General features: G+C 33.0%; 1 protein-coding gene and 1 non-coding gene across 2 annotated transcripts in view; one reads left to right on the top strand and one right to left on the bottom strand.

Moving 5' to 3' along the window:
* Window positions 1-17,396, top strand: part of Miga (mitoguardin) — a 325,947-nt gene that overhangs the window by 120,306 nt on the left and 188,245 nt on the right. The window lies entirely within an intron of this gene.
* Window positions 9,461-9,532, bottom strand: TRNAP-AGG (transfer RNA proline (anticodon AGG)). The gene has a single exon. It is a non-coding gene; the product is annotated as a tRNA-Pro (tRNA).

Below are 17,396 nucleotides of genomic sequence, written 5' to 3'. Positions count from 1 at the left end.
AAGGGGGAGGGCGCCTCACCTGCTTCATAGAAAACCACCACTGATACACAAGATTTAAGAATGTAATATTCTTTTAGATATCACTAACATGATATAGGTATAGAGCAGGAATGGCAAATAGGATTTGATCGGCGTGCCAAAATAAGCCGATTTTTTTAAAATTCGTTGCGCGTGCCATTTTTAAAAATGATGTAATCTAAATCATATTTATTGAGAATATACAAAAAACAATTTTGTACATTATGTAAACTATATTGTTAATGATACATACACATAAAACGAAAGAAAATAAGGAAATATAAAAATGCTAAATTTTGTTTGAGGTTTTTTGTTTCATGTTATTTGCGAGATTTTTTTATATCAGGGTGATAATATTATGTCGTTGATTGAAAATTAATACATGCTGCTGAATCTTCCTATTTCTAGTCATTGAATTTACATGATTCAATATAGAACATCAACTGTCCAGTGTTGCCACGATATACATAATGTACATCAACATGATTTCGCTTTGATTTTATATTTTTCCACTTCAAACGTTTTGAATAGGTACTAAAAAATAAAAGGAATTTATTTTTTGGCGTGCCGTCGAAAACTTTTAGCGTGCAAAGTTGGGCACGCGTGTCACGTATTTGCAACCGCTGGTATAGAGTGTACAGTAGGTGCATCAATTTTAGTTTTGGCGTCGTGGCACTTACATGCTAATAACAGTTTATTAGCAAATTTAGCTTCTTTGCGAGGCGGTCAAGATCCACATTGGTTTGTAGAGCCAATGGTGATTCTGATTATGGTTTACCTGTGCATTGAGTTGTGTAGGACACAACATAAATTGATGTGAATTTCTATCATTTAGAAGTCTATCAATATACGTTCTCATACCTTAAACTCATTATTGTTTCAAATTTTACTATGCACATTGCCAGATTTTATGACATTTTATTCGTTGTTAGAGAAAATTGTATTCATTATTTTCACTCCAAGATAAGAGGCTTCACAGAGAAGTAGAAGGTACCAGTGGCGTGCATTCAACGGATTCTGTAGATGCAGAGCACCCCCAGAAAAAATCGATAATTTCCATATTATAAAATAGTCATTTTTCAATCGTATGGTAAATTTTACTCAACTTTACTTATTCTGGAAGTTTTAAACTGTTAATTTTGCATGGATATTAAAAAAAACAATACTACCACTGTGCAATACCACATATTACTACGTCATTAACCGCCCGCCAAGGTTCAATTAATTACAAACTCACAGTCGATAATAACATATTGTCGCAAATAATAGCAGCATCCCTACAAACAAAGGTCACCGCACACCAATAGTAGGTACCTAATGTAAAAAGTAAAGAAATGTTTTATACCATTTACTTGCCCTAATAGCTTCATACCCTAAAGAAAAATTGAAGACATATTAAGGTACGAATTTGCCCAAGCTGAGTGATTCTAATGCGTGCCCCACGTAATTAATTGACTGGCAATCATACTCCATTGCGGTCGCTAAGAGAAAAATAATAAATTCTCTCCGGGACCTCTTTGTTTATCGCTGGTCTAGACTCTAGAATGGTCATATAAACTAACCGATAAGTATGATTTTCCTACACTGTCCACATTATCATGTCGTTTAGAAAAATATTTATGGAAAATTAACCAGTCTAACAGTCCCATACATGGCTCATCATTTTGACCTAGATGATTGTATTCATATTTCTCCAATGCGCTCTATTTATTTCAATAATTATTACGAATCACAAAATATTACATTTCCCTACCGGATGCATGTCATTATAATAATGCTACGTTATTAAATATTTTTTTTTTTTGGTTATATAGGTATGTATTTCAACAATCGGATCATCGAATACTTTTATTGAGCCATCAAAATAATACGTAGGTGCTTGGTAGGCAGTGCAATAAAAATATTGACATTGTAAATTAATTATAACTGTTTCACATAGATTATTTTATTGTCATATATTTTTTCTTGGCTATATCACGATTGAACAATTTCCGTTTTCCTCAATCGGAATCGTTTACATAACAACAAACACTCTTATAACAATCACCAGTCTGAATTGCTCGCTAGTTGAGATCATTATTAATTTATAAAATTCAAGACAATTTTTATATCCTGTGGCCTTTATTATGAAGGGCCTTCATAAATGCACCGGTATTTTCAAATACAAAAAAAGAATACAGGTCAAGTATCGATAATTTTTTCGAAGCTACACTTCCGATTCTGCCATAATACCGTTTTCATTTCCGTTTTTTACAATCCATACGGGATTTACATTCGAGATCGGAAAATCGTTACGAAGGGCACATGACATTGATTTTAAGATGTACCTGTAAAAGGTAGCGCTAACAAATTGGCAAGTGGCGTGCGGTCCATTGATGCTGTATATGCGAATCATCCCCATAAACATTCGATTAACTATTATATAAATAATAATTAGCTATACTTTTTCGAATGGTTATTTATTATGAATTATATATACTTTTCATAGGTACTTTAATATTAATACTTTCGACCGAAGGTACTTGATGGAATTTGAATTTAAATTCTAATGGATTCAAGCTCTGTACTATTCCATTTAAGTCGTTTTTTGCGACCCGGGTTTCGCCTTTCGGCATCTTCAGGCGTCGTGCACACTCACCAAAGGCGTGTGTGTTTGCCTTTGGTGAGTGTGCACGACGCCTGAAGATGCCGAAAGGCGAAACCCGGGTCGCAAAAAACGACTTAAATGGAATAGTACAGAGCTTGAATCCATTTGGTACTTTAATAGTTGGGTGTATTGTTTACGTTAATATACATAAATAATATGTTTATAATTTAACTGATCCATCACCCCACATTATCTATCACACACTTTACTACTTCGTCATCGACCCGCAAAGATTTAATTGTTTTCAAACCCTAAATAACCGCCTGATATGTAGACATTAGTAGATTTGCATAATATGTTTATATATTTTCAACAGCATCCATACAAGCAAAAGTCTCTGCACGCCGCAAATATCTACCAATATCGATATGTTTGTCCCATTCGCCGGATCGCAATTTGCAATTTAGTGCAGTACGGTTACCTAAGTAGAATGCAATGCTCATTGCAATTATTTCGGCGTACAAACTCATCGTCACCAAGTGGCGAAGACTGTAATATTAGACGAATATTTGACGTTTGTAAAAATAATTTTAATGTGGGATAATTGTTTATTGAATAGAGGAAAACCTTATATTACCTACTCCTTTCGTATTCAAGTGTTGAAATTACAAGGTGAGATCGATAACGTTAAATAGTATCTACCGAATTATTGTTCTATAATCGTAAGTAATATTTGTATGAAAATTACTAGCGCTGCATGAAGAATTACGAAAGATTCAGAAGTTTATATACCTACAAAAATTATGTTCAACTTATTCTGTAATTTTTAGTACTAAACAGAACATGTCATAATAAATTGTCACGCATTACTTGGTGTCACTATGTACCGTAGGTAGGTATATTATAATAAAACATTATACAACAAATTGGTCACAGTCAGAAGTGTATGTTCTTATTCTTTTCACATTTTAGAATCGTTTACTTCCGTCAAACATGCAATCCTTGCCATTGATAGGTACATAATTAATATTATTATAATGATGTATTTTTAGTTTAGTTTTATTTATTACAATTTATTATATAGCATCCAGACACAAGCACTGACCACAGTATCAGTGGAAGCGACGAGGCACGGGATGATAGTAGGTGGCATAAGAACGTGTTATTGTCCGACAACAAGTAATCGGAGATGACAGAGAGTCGCTGTAATCGCATGTAGAAGACTTCTAGTGATGCACCTGTCATGGAGGTAACGCGTGCCAAAGGCGTCTTTAAATAACATATCGGCTCTCCTTTTAGATGCTACTCCTTTTCTTTTTAGCAATAAAGCAAAAGTTTACTAATAATAATAATTCTAACATCACTCCTGATTTCCCGTTTTAGACATATTTTTATTATAAAATGCTTCAAATTACGTAAATTTACAGATCCGTACAACACGGGAGCGTAAATTTAAATGATAAATTTGGGGGCGTTCCTCATTTGAAAACATAAGTGTGATTAACTGCACTGGAGAGGATTGTTGATTCACAGTTTTAACACGTGGACAATAACTTCTTGTTCGACAATAGGCACATCGGCTACTTGGCAACTTTCCGAATTCTGCACCGAATGATTCTACACAGGGTGTGGTTACCACCGAAAGCTATAGTTAGTGGTTATACGAGTATTTGAATGTATGGCATGGTTCAGTTCAGTCAATTGTATTGTCAAACAGTATTGTCTCGTTCATAACAACAGATTCACAAATTCTTCTGTACGATCTGGTTGAGTTACACCTTACACCATTACTTTACTGCATGGGTACAAGGGGTACAATCCTTACGACCCCTTGCACGTAACTTACTTCCCGTTTACTATGAGATGTAACAAGGATATAAAAAAATATCATTAACGTGGCATGGTTTACGGGGGCCGTGTTCTCTGCTCGAGCTTGCTTTTAATTCGGTGATAAAATCGCCTCGATAGCGGGCGACGCAGAAGTGTCTGCCAGAAATGTTTATGGCCTAATAAATAACAAATTGGGTTATTTACAATGGGGGACACCCCTGCATTGAGAACGAACAACAATTTAAATAAATAAACCAGCGACTCGCGCCGAATATAGTAATAAGTATTACAATAATTTCTGGATCAAAGCGCCTGCGATGTACGAAAGTCCGTTTCTAAAGACGTTGGTCGCGAGTTCGAATTTCGTGTCTGGAGTATGGACCAAGTAGAGTAATTGAGTGATAGATAACCCTTTATCGTAAAGACACAAGATCCACATCGAAATATAGAGCCAAAGATGATTTACTAGATAAAGCTTCTCTACGATTTACGAGTCATTCAAGCGTAGTGTAGGCGTAATTACCAAAATAAGACATTTTCCTGGTGCACTATGCGTTATTTTTACACCTAATTATTGAACAATTGTATCACTCGTATTTATGTTATATAAAAAAATGGTAATAAATTAGGTAGATACCACTTTTTTATTCAATACATCTGGGTTAATACTGTCTTAAATTTTAAAAATAAAAATGTTTTGACATTTTGTAAAAGCGTCAGACAATTTTAATTGAAACTGACCCTTAAATGGAGCGAACATAATGTCTGTATCAGTAGATGGAATCTATGTTTACATTTTGTCGCGAATTAATATCGAGTGAAAGAGTTAAGTGGCGCCAAAATACTTAGAGATTAAATTAATAAGCCCTCTTTTGTGTATCAAATTAATGTCGTACAGTGCCCGCCATCGAGTATTGATAGCCGTAAGTCAGATGTTGGAAACATTATTAGTTATTTTATTATTTAGTACAATTTTATGTAGGTATTATATTGTTTGTATTTTAAACCTCATACCTCAATATAATATACACAACAAGACTAATGTTGCCGATTGAATCCATCCATTTGAATGTAAGCTCGCGTGATCGACAACGGTTAGACGTAGGCGTACGCTTATGGTAATGCTTGGGTATTATTTTTTTCTCTGAAATTTTTCCAGTCATCTCAGCGTTCCGCACTGCACTTATTGTTTATGAATAATAATTATCCAATATTCGATGCGTGACAGAGTTCTTTCGCGAATACCATCCCTGAGGGATCTTGGCATTACGTTTGACAGTAAACTGTCATTTAGTGGCCATATGGCTATCATTTGTAAAAAGGCGCTACAAATGTTGGGCTTCGTCTTACGTACTTCCCGAATTTTACTGTATTAAAAATCCTTTATAATTCCTTAGTTAGATTAGAAGCCGGCTTGAGAGTGGCCGATTGCTTGGGCCCCACATCAGTTGAAATACGACCTTATGGTGGAGCGAGTTTGATTATTTGAGGTTATATGGATACTATCCGTGGCTTTATCTAGCTGGCTTTATAATTCAAATGCTACAAGATATCAATTTTGACCACGTATTTTTTCGACGTATAGGTACGTGGTATAAATGAGAAGTCTGCAATTCTTCGTAGTATCGACTTGTGTGTCCCTGAACTCCCTGATAACTATCTCAGACATCAGGAGCATCAGTTGTTTATTCTCCCAAGGTGCAGAACTAACCTGCCATTGATGATGCCAATTGGGAGGGCAATAACTCTGTTAAACCATATCGCATCGGATGTTAATATATTCCACCTACGTGAGGATGAGTATAATAGGTGGGCGTTGTTTTATAAATTCTTAAAATAGAGTCCACTTAGCAGAATTAGCTTATTCGGTGTGCATCCATGTTTATATTTTTTGTAAGTATCTATTCACTTTTTATACTTTTTTGTGATACTGCATATTATTATATTTCTTTATTCTTTACACTGCTTTAATACTATGGCTTTGTTTTTAAATGTCATACTGTGAACGTCTTAATTTTATAATTAGTAATGTTCACTGAATGCACTGAATGTATTTTAAATTTGAATCATCCATGACCTATCTATACTGTAGAATAAAAGTAATTACATAATATATATATTATTAATACTAGAAATTACTCTCGCGGATTATGTGTTGCCGTTCCATGTTCCTCGATGAAAGATAGATAGATAATAAGAATGTTTTGACTTGTCACGTCACTGAGATAAATGGATACGTCATTTTTTATTGGCAAATTTGTGACTGCTTTTCACTTGGCAATAATTTATTTATTTATTTAATTGTAATATGTACCGGTGATTGTATCAACTTTCTGCTCTTATGCCATTTTTTATATACCAAATGTCAAAATGCTAAAGTATTGAAACTGTCAGATTAAGGGAGCTTAGAATTTATTGATTTTAATATCTGTTTTATAATCGCTCAAAATCTGAAGATTGACATGCCAGATTAGATACATAAATTTGTATGAAATGTTATTGAAAATATGTACACACTTACTAATACATAATTTGCATAATTTTAGATAAGTACTAAAAATTAAAACATAGTAAGTATTCCGTATTAAAATTTTATCTTGCTTATTATACCATAACTGATAACTTACATAGGTAGTGATTTTACATTATAAATAAGAGTACATATTACCTACATTAAATTTATCTGTTTCAGTAGCGAATTGCAGCCGTTACCAACTGTCCCGGATTGGCCGCAATCGTCCCGGAATTAAAATCCCAAGATTCCAAATGAAGCATAGCGCCGGGACTCACAATGTCCAGGAATTTTTATAAAATGCCACCAAGTAATATCAGTCCACTCTGTAAAAGAGTTCTATCGCTCAGTACTCTCCAGTCTCCACATAAATTTTCCGCTGCGTTTATGGAGACGCCCTTACAAACGAAAATAAATTGTGCGTTGCTCACATTCACTTATTTACTTGCATCATAGCGCTATAGACACTCTTTGGCCGAAAACAGATACATACTAATCAGTAGACACCGCATTGCCTGCATTCCGTTTAATAGCAATATACCGACAAATGGACAGCCCTGAATGCTTTACGAACTGTCAGACATTATGTACGCGTCAAACGTAGGTATGTGAATTTAGCCTATCCAATATGGTAAATCAACGCTTATACTTAAGTACCTACCTACATACTATAGAAATATTTAATTCAGGTAGGTATCTTATTTTTCATATTCAATTAAGTATATTTACCTACACTACTACAGTAATATTATTTTCACTTACATGTATGTTTCTGAGGTTGTTACAAATAACTTATTTTTTTCAATGTTACGGTCAGTCCGGTCGATTTCGATACACTGCTAGTAGTGAATGAAAGCTTTCCACTAACGTCCAGTGATTAGCAAACTTTTGACTCTGAAGGTTTACGTGGTCGATCGTGTAGGTGTAGGACACGGGTGGCAAATCTTTTTATGCTTGTGAATACTATCGACCGATGGTACTTGATGGAATTTGAATTTAAATTCTAATGGATTTAAGTTTTGTACTATTCAGTGTTTCAGTTCATTCAGTTGTACGGTCAGTGTTTATTTCCCGTTCGGTGTACGCAGTGCCTGAAGATGCCGAAATGCGAAACCCGGGTAGCAAAAATCCGACTCAAATGGAATAGTACAAAACTTAAATCCATTAGAATTTTTATGCTTAGGTGTCAAAAAATTAAAAATATATACTTATACCAACCTAGTTATTAAGTGTGTAATAATGGATAATGTACCAGCATCACAATACTTTTAGCCAAGAGCCCGCGATTTTTTATGTTAAAATAACATAATATTATGGAATAATAAGATAGGATCCTTTCTTATTACGTGTTTTTATTAAGTAATCGTCTCGAATCGTCTCAAAAAGCAAGCTTCATATTTTTCCACTACGTGCCTAAGCATCTACAATCTACATGAAATACAGTAAAAACATACAGAAAGGATTTCATTATCATATACGTAGTAGGTACCTACCTACCATCTCGAAACATTGAACAGACAAAAAAGTATTTTTCGCAATATTATTTTTTGCATTCATTGAATGAAGATGTGACCCAATATTTTCCTGTGCATAGGTATGCACATTATTCTACCTAAGATATTCTTATACTGGTACAGAATATTTGGAGGATATAATAATTTTATTTTCGTTTTATCAGATACGCATAATAATAATATTATATTACGCGTGTGGTTTGGGTCTTTGCTAAATGACGTCATTCTCAGCTTGAAATGGGTCAACGCAGTATGTGGCGCCTGTAATATGCCACGCTATACGAGAAAATATAATATTCCTAGGAACATTGGGTCAATATTTTTATTATTTTTGCCATGTCGATTTTTGGTAGATCATAAAACTTCAATTCTGACTCACTTCGTCTGCAATCACAATTGAATTGCAAAATAATTTGTATTGAAGACAATTTTAGGCCACTATTTTTTTGTCTATGGCTCCTAGGTACCTACCTAGGTATCTGTCAATATGGGGAAAATTTTCGAAGAAAATGTTGGCTTTCACAGCGTTACTACGACGTTCATGTTGAATAAGTTTTCGATAAGATCAAAGCCAAACAAACTGCCATAATAGGTAAATACCTAATAAATATTGGTGAATTTAATTAAGTATGTTATTTATCATGATAAATGTCCGGTAGGTGCGTAGGTATCTACTCAAAAATGTTAATCGTTATTGGTTTCATTTACTGATAGTTTGGACCGTTTGACCCGCCGACAATCCGAGCCCTGATCCCAATGATTATGATACAATAAATTATTGTTAGGTATATTTTACGTCACCATGCTGTATGTATGAAATAGTACCTATTATGTTATGTAATGGCCTAATCTTCCGAGTCAACTGTACTATGAAACAGTGAATTTATTAAGTTCAAAAAATATAATTATAGTGCTGCATTATTACAATATTATGTTTAAATTTTGCTTATTAAAAATGATGGAAAGAATGTAAAACAAGAAAAAAACAAAAATAAACTTGGGCTCGTCCGGGATTTGAACCCGGGACCTCTCGCACCCTAAGCGAAAATCATACCCCTAGACCAACGAGCCGTTGTGAGTGTTCGACAAAATGTTTGAATATAACATTGAGTCGATATTTATTTTCGTTTCTTGTAATGTACTCAATTATACTGTTTTGAGGACGAATGATTTTATTATAAATTTATTTCAATAGAATCATCCAATATTTTGGCTAAACATTTTGATTGTGGCAAGATAATAATAACAATTTAAATTATTTATAATTAACATAGATGGCAGTAAAAGGTATCGATTTTCAATAATAATTTTAGACGCAAACCGATATACTGCATCTGCATCAACAACGGGTCTATTCTATACAAAAGCCTGCTTTCGGTCCGCTACGGCAGCTAAATAGGGTAGGAAAGTATCGAATTATTAACTCTTATTGTAACAATTCCAATAAGTTAACCGTCTGAACTTTCAAAACTGTCTATCTCGGTCTAAAATGTATCACAGTCAAGAGAGGTGCTGTTAAAACATAGCACTTATTGTAACAAATTATAACTAAATTATTGTAATTGTTATAATAAATGTTAATAATTCGATACTTTTCTACCCTATTTAGCTGCCGTAGCGGACCGAAAGCAGTCTTGTGTATAGAATAGACCCGCATAGCTGATAATTAGTGAAAATCTGATAATACACGTAAAATATCAGTTACCTACCTATTCGTTAATATTGTAATAAATTATATAACATACGTAATTTTGAAAAACACTTCTGAGAAAATAATATATTTTAGGTAACCAATAGAAAAAATCTTTTTGAAAAAAGTAAGACACCCGGCAGGATCTAACCTGCATTTCTTGGGTTACTTCCTGCCGGGTGTCTTACTTTGTTCAAAAAGATTTTTTCTATTAGTTATAATATATTTTCTCAGAAGTGTTTTTCAAAATTATGTAAGATGTTCAATAATTAGAATGGTACATTCTTAAATCTTGTGAATTATCCGTTGAATAAAAGAAATAGTTAATTAAAATTAAATTATATTCTTGCCTATTTAGTCGTGGAAGCCAGCGGCCAACAAATTTAAAAAATAGCCGGTATACTGGATTACCTGTTATGTTGGTTAGGTTATCATTCTTGAATTTATGATTTAAAATTGATGAAATTGGCTATGAAGATTGTCGCTGTTACCATCTGGCTTCCAGTAAACAGACTTGTACCCAAATTTAATATATTATTATTAACTAATTTCATACCTACTCAGTTCTATGGAGGTTTTATGATATAAAAAACTAACTTACTATTAATCGTCGTATTGTTTTTTATTATGTCGATTGGTAATATAATAAAATTTTACGAAAAAAACTCATGACATGACATCATTGCCTGGTAGGTAGGTACAGTAGGTACCTACCTACCTACCTAGTTCTCAGTGACGTCCCTAGACAAAATGCCGCCCCTAGGCAGCGTCAAAATGCCGCCCCATTTTTTTTATATCTAAGAAATGTGTTGTATCGATGCATTAATAACAAAATATATACCACTAAAACATACAAAATTAAATTTAGATATTAAAAGCGAATAAACATAATATTAGTTAGACACTTACCCAAATCACCAGAGTCTGAGATTCTATTTGTTGATATGTCTGACAAATTTGGTTTGCAGAGTACCATTTAGTAATAATACGCAGATGTATTATTTTCACACTATTTTTCTATGCTATTATTGTACAACATGTAAACAAAATCATTTTCCTTATCATTCATTTAATATGAACATACTTTTAATCACAAATACACTATTAATTAATTGTCTCAACACTCAACTGTTACAATAAACAAACTTTCCTGGCCTTTTTTGTAGCAAAGTCCGTAACTATGTCATCCAAATCTAATTTATATGCCATTTCTGCTTCAATAGACAATATTGCAAGTCCATTTAGCCTTTCTTCGGTCATCCTAGATCGGAGATAATTTTTAATAATTTTCAGTTTTGAAAAACTCCTCTCTGCGCTAGCCACCGTTATTGGCATTGTCAATATTATCCTAATTGAAGTGACCGTATTTGGATAGATTTCTTTCAAATTATTATCATAAATAAATTTTAGTACGTCATGTGGCGAAGACTTTTCAGTCACAAGTCTACACAGTAATTTTAACTCCTCACAAAGCTCCACTGCATCGACATCAGATGTCCCGTTTGCAGTGAGTTTAATTTCTAAATTTTGACAATCTTCCAATAAATTTTCAGGAGTCATGTTTCTTAAGGGGGGACATGCTCGTCGAAGGTCAAAATTGAGTTTTTATTGTATTTTCAAATCATGATCCTGGACACTCCTTAAACGTTGTAGATAATCTATTTATATAATTTTGAAGCCTTATTATCCTTTATATTTATTTTAAACATTTGATGACTGCATGAAGTATTTTTGTTACATAAAATAGTATTCTTTTAAACCTCTCGCTCTAATGTTTTAGAATATAGTCATATTTCAGTACGTCCATGTGAGGTGGTGTTAAGATTTTTTACATTTATTAATTTTTAAACGCATTTATAAAACCATTAGCATAATTTATTACGAGATAATTTTTGTAAAATATTCACGATAAAAAAATATATTGATAATCTCTGTGATCCCAAATTTGACAAGAATTAGGCATTTTATTATTCAAAAAATCGGCAAGATTAACACATTTGAAGATGATTCTAAAGATATTTATTATAAGCTATGTCTTTGACCATTCAAGTGTGATAAACATCTTATGAATAATGATTGCTTTATAATAATTATTGACCTAAGAATAAGGTAGTGTTTTTTTGAAATACGCCATTTCTTTTGTCATTCCCCAGTGGTTAAGCTACAACATACGGCCGTAGCCATAAATTGAAAAACTATAATTGAAGTAGGAAGTAAAATGATATTGACGCGCGTGTTTGAACATGTACCGTTTAAAAAAAAATTAAAAAAAAATCGGTTAAGTACATGTTCAAACACGCGCGTTAACATAATTTTACTCCCTACTTTAATTATAGTTTGTCATTTTATGGCTACGGCCGTATGTTGTAGCTTAATTACTAGGGAATGACAAAAGAAATGGCGTATTTCAAAAAAACACTACCTTATTCTTAGGTCAATAATTATTATAAAGCAATCATTATTCATAAGATTTTTATCACACTTGAATGGTCAAAGACATAGCTTATAATAAATATCTTTAGAATCATCTTCAAATGTGTTAATCTTGCCGATTTTTTGAATAATAAAATGCCTAATTCTTGTCAAATTTGGGATCACAGAGATTATCAAAATATTTTTTTATCGTGAATATTTTACAAAAATTATCTCGTAATAAATTATACTAATGGTTTTATAAATGTGTTTAAAAATTAATAAATTTAAAAAATCTTAACACCACTGCACAGTTATGTACCGAAATATGACTATATTCTAAAACATTAGAGCGAGAGGTTTAAAAGAATACTATTTTATGTAACAAAAATACTTCCTGCAGTCATCAAATGTTTAAAATAACTATAAAGGATAATAAGGCTTCAAAATTATATAAATAGATTATCTACAACGTTTAAGGAGTGTCCAGGATCATGGTTTGAAAATACAATAAAAACTCAATTTTGACCTTCGACGAGCATGTCCCCCCTTAAGAGGCTAATATTATACATAAATTTGAAAAATCTTCCATGATATTTTAATTCCTCAAATCGATCTTCAATTGAATTTATAGCCTTATCTACTACTTGATTGAAAAACTCGACTTCAAATTTTTTTTCAGGGTTATGTAGAGGCGTTTCATCACAACTCTCATACTCGAAATGTTTCGGTACTCTTCGTCTTCTGCAATCTGTTTCTTTGGGAAATTCTGCAGGTATTTCGAGGGCTTCTGCTAATTGGTGTGCGATTATTTTCATTTGTACTAAGCCATTTTTTCTATAATTACGCAAAAAATTTAAAACAGCTTCAATGGAATCAAGCGCGCTGGTTATATTAAATTCTATCATTTGCAACTGTTTACTGACTGGATTTATAGAACTCAAAATATCATACCAAACTATGAGACAATTTATAAATTTAAAGTTGCATATATTTTTTGATAATGCGATGGCATCATTTTTGGTCTGCAAACTATTTTCAGTGCGTGAATTGGCATGTTTCTCTTCAATATATAATAAGGCATCGTAAATTTCTACCAATTGGTATCTAATAGGCCTGATTGCTTCAATTCGGGACTCCCATCGCGTATCAGAAACTGCCTTTAATGTTAATGATGGTAAAAATTTTAAAAGTATATTCCATCTATCAGTAGATGCCGAGAAAAAAACATAAATCTTTTGGATTAACCCAAAAAATGATATCGCATCTAAGTTGCATTTTGCAGCATCATTTACCACTAAATTTAGCGTATGTGAGTTACAAGGTACATAAAATGCACGAGGATTCATGTCTCTAATATGCTTTTGGACACCATTCTTTTTTCCCCGCATATTCGCACCATTATCATAACTTTGACCTCTCATGTTTTGTATATTTATGTTTAAATTTTCTAGTTCTTCAACAATGCGTTTTGCTAATCCTGCTCCAGTTTTATCGTCAATTTCTATAAAACCTAAAAAATGCTCACGTACTTCCTCTGAGTGTTTTCGAACAAATCGTACTATAATCGACATCTGTTCTATATGTCCTATGTCAGGTGTACAATCTAATATAAGAGAAAAATATTTTGCCTCATTTAACATATTAATAATTTCTGATTTGATTTTTTGCGACATTATGGCAATTAATTCATTTTGAATTCTTGGTCCAAGATAATGAGTAGTGCGGGGCTTACAGCTTATGGTTTTCAAATGTTCCTTAATAACATTATCAAACAGTCCAAAACATTCAATTAATTTTAAGAAATTTCCATTGTGCAGTGTGTTGATTGTGGACTTAGGTCCGCGTAAAGCCATATTCTGCACCGCCATGACTCGCAAAACTGCACATAATCGAGTTAAAATTGACCGCCACCGTATAATTTCTTCATTGAAAAGTTTTTGTTGACAACAATCAATTGTTTTATTTAGCTTTAATCTGATTAGAATATCTTGCCAGATTGAAAAGTTTTCGTGGTGATTTTTTGACTTTTCGTGGGTTTGTATAGTTTGCGACAAGTTTTTCCAATTATCATAGCCAACTGATGATCCCATTCCAGTCTCACATTTTTTTTTATTAAATATTATACAGCAAAAGCAATGCGCAGAATCATTTTTTACAGAATACACTAACCAAGTTCTTTCATATGTTTCGCCATTTTTCAACGTACGTTCATAATATGCATTGGAAAACTTTCTATTGCACGTATTGATAGGATAATCAGCAAGTTTTTTCTGTATAGGTCCTTTTTTTAATATCATTATCCTTGTACTCTCATCAAGAAAACTTGGCCAAAAATGTGGATCATCAAAATTATTGTCTTCTTCTTTGTCTAAAATGTCTAAATAATCAAAATTATCGTCGTCTGAATTATTATCGTTGGCATCGTAATTTACATTTTCTTCTAGCGTTGTAGCATCTGATTCTTGAATTATTATTGGTTCTTTAGTTTTAGACGATATGTATTCTGCGCTGACTTTCTGATTTTGCTTTTCACTTTTGATAAAATAATTGTTAAGTGTACCTGTATTATTTGTAGCATTTGCCTCCTTTCGTTCTCTTATCTTTTTATACGCTGCTCCTGAAAGTCGTTGTCTTGCACTCATGTTGATGATTTAAATAAACCACAAATCCACACTATTATCAGCAAAAGATATGTTTACAAAAAACAAATTAAAATAAGGTATTGTTATTCACAGCACAATAATTACTAACAAATAGTAGTAAACAGATGATATTATGATGATAGATGAGGTAGGTATCTACTAGTGTAAATTTTTATTACAATTAGCTGGTACTTAACGTAAACGTATATGCACGAATACTAGATTATGTCAAATATCAATTTTACAATAGATACATCCAGCAACTTTTAAATCTCGCGGGAGACTGGCAAAAATGTTTGGATAAATTATAAAATACGGATGTATATACCTATAAATCTCCACCATAATTTTTATTGTTTCGTTACCTACGTTGACATATTGGTATAAAATATTATTTTGTTTCAATAACTTCTTGGCTCATTGGCGCCATATAATTGGCTTTTGCGCAGCCACTGTTATGAAAGGAATTCTTTAATCTGAGTAAATGACATTACATTATATTATGCATAATGTGTCTAGGTGGCAAAAGACTCGTAAAAATATTTTTTATTGGCATTTGTATTACGAACCCGAGCAGTTAAAAATAATAGAAAAAATCACTGGCTGAGAGTGGTGACATCATACTAAAATCGCCGCGAATACCAACTCACTACTGGGTAATAAATAATATAATTAAAAAACATCCGGAGCCGTGAAGTACTACAAATATTCGGTGCTCCGGGCCGTTCCCGCTCCAACGCTCTGGTTATAATGTAACTAAGATTAGGTACCTAGCTATTTCTATATAATACCAAATGATCCTCCTCGGTTTGCCGCCCTTCGAGTATCTGCCGCCCCCAAGCGACGCTCAATCTGCCTACCCCCACGGGACGTCACTGCTAGTTCTTTGAATGCAAAAACTCGTTTTAGTGATTCGATTAATGATTTACTTATACTTATACCATAAATTATTCAAATTCATTATGTATTTATGAATATTTAATTTTTTAAATTTATAGAAGTAAACCGTGACGGAATAAGTCATAAAACATTTTATACGTACCTATCTATTTATAATTTATTTATAACAATATAGATTGGCTACGGAAAGAGTTAGTTTCAATAAAATGTTAAGTAAGTACCTATGTGGTTTCAATACTTCAATTAGAATTACTTGATCCAAAGTTTGTGAACGACTGACTATGAGAGTTCAATATTTTAACAAAATTTTTGTGTATGCATTTACATGGTTATGTATTGTATACTACAAGCATGTGTGAATACAACTTTCGGTCTCATGATTGAGAATCGTAAACTTAAAAATATATAACTTTGATAATGTAATATTATAACGTTTGTCATATAAAAAATACCTAACAACATTTGGGTACTTAGGTACTTATCTTGATGTACCTGCCATTTCTATTCTGTGTTTGAAATAGGAAACTACATAATATCGTGGCGATCCGAGCCAGTTTTATATTGTTGGTATGTAAATCCATTACCTACCTACTTGGTACTAACAGACCGCATTTTTGGCTCCGGGGATAAGGCGTGGAATTACATGAAAGAGGTAGATTTTTGTTTTGGTGAGGGTTGCTTGAGGATAAACACTGATTATCCAAACGGATTTATTCAGGCACATTAGAAATTACAAATTAAGTACCTATGTTTAATTATAGATATCTACAATGCGTTTGCGGGATAATGTATTTAGATTTAACAGGGAGGTCGAAATTGAATTCAAAAGCACTCTTCAAAGTCCAAACAGGGGTGAATGGACTGTGAATCCGGAGTAAGCATCAACCAAAATGCGTGGCGAATTAATTTTTAACGACCACACAGAAGGGGGGAGCGTCCATATGGGTGCTGTCATAAAACAGGGTGTTAGTAGTACCTACTTACATTTTATTATTTCTGCGTGGTCTGCCAGCATCATCGGAGAAAAATCTCATCTCCACAGAATTTATTCTTATTCCTACCGTAATTTGCGGTCCTTAAGCAACGTATGACTTACCTACCCGCACGGGACCTATAGGAAGTTATTGTCTCTTTTTTTTCTTTAAAAATATAGTAACAGTAAGCCATTAATGTGTAATATTCTACAATCTTGGGTCTAGAATAAATACATGTTGTTTTTAAGTGTGTGTTTCTACCTAGAGCATGGACCTACCAGGTTGAGCAAGCGGCTTACATCCATTTCTCATCA

Source organism: Rhyacophila brunnea, unplaced genomic scaffold (genome assembly GCF_057557595.1).
Source record: "Rhyacophila brunnea isolate RB1 unplaced genomic scaffold, BYU_Rbru_1.0 scaffold_5, whole genome shotgun sequence".
In the NCBI taxonomy this organism is placed as follows: domain Eukaryota; kingdom Metazoa; phylum Arthropoda; class Insecta; order Trichoptera; family Rhyacophilidae; genus Rhyacophila; species Rhyacophila brunnea.
This window is presented reverse-complemented; position numbering and strand designations above follow the sequence as displayed.